The following is a 1,007-nucleotide window of genomic DNA, read 5'->3' as shown; positions in this document are numbered from 1 at the left end:
TGCACTCCCGCTCGTGCCTGGCGCCCAACTTCGCGTTTTTCGGTTGCTGCGTAATTGCGAGTTGATGTAATCGTTGCATTGAGCCGGATTAGTGTCGGTCAACGACCGATCTTGTAGTCCGACACCAGAGAAAAGTGCGGTCACAAATTTGGCGCCCAACGTGGGGCCCACGGAAAATTAAAGATCGTCCCTGTAGAGCGAAGAGCAAGGAAGCGTGCATATATTCTTGCGTGTGCTGTACTGCCTATTCTTTCTGCCATTGCAGCGAATTTATTATATGCTTGCTTGTATTTTGATTATGCTTTTTTTGTGTCTGTGTTAAAATTCGCTTTCTTTCAGCAGTGTATTGTGCGTGTCGCGAATATTAGATTTCGATAATCGCGAGGAACCTGAAACTTCGTGCAAAATTCTAAGAGTAAATTCGCGTGCATTAATTCGGGAGTGTGCTTGTCGTTTTCAACAGTAGCTTTCGCATTCCATTCGCGAAGTACGGCTGTCGGTCATTTCTGTTTAGTTGTTTTCGACGCAAACAAATAATTGTTTACGTTCGCGCTGTTGCCGGAATCTTTCTGTGTCCTTCGTGCTGCCGCTTAGCTGCGTGCCATTAGAGTTCGGTAATTTATTTCACGTGATGTTTTCGTGACGCGGTTAGTGTTTTGCGCGGTAATTCCGACCACGTGTGAGGAGTGACCTTGGGAAGGGGGGGAGAGTCCTCGGCGTGCGCGTGTACTGACGCGTGGTCGCGAGTCCCCTGAATTTTTTTTGTTTTTGCTTTTCTTTTCGGTTTCCGCCAACGACATCATGTCGGAAGGGCGATCGCGATTTAGCTGGATTTATAGGTTGCCGATAGATCAGGCGCGAGAGGAATTGACACTACGGGAGCTAAGTCTTGAGGGGGATTTACACGAGATGTGACACCGACTTTTGCGATACGAATTAGAGAGGCCGTCGGAACCGAGCGGAGCCGTCGGGAACGCGCCCTTGTTGCTGCCCCCGGCGGAGCTGGA

Source organism: Wasmannia auropunctata, unplaced genomic scaffold, assembly GCF_000956235.1.
Source record: "Wasmannia auropunctata unplaced genomic scaffold, wasmannia.A_1.0 LD336085.1, whole genome shotgun sequence".
NCBI lineage: Eukaryota > Metazoa > Arthropoda > Insecta > Hymenoptera > Formicidae > Wasmannia > Wasmannia auropunctata.
Note: the sequence above shows the minus strand (reverse complement) of the source record.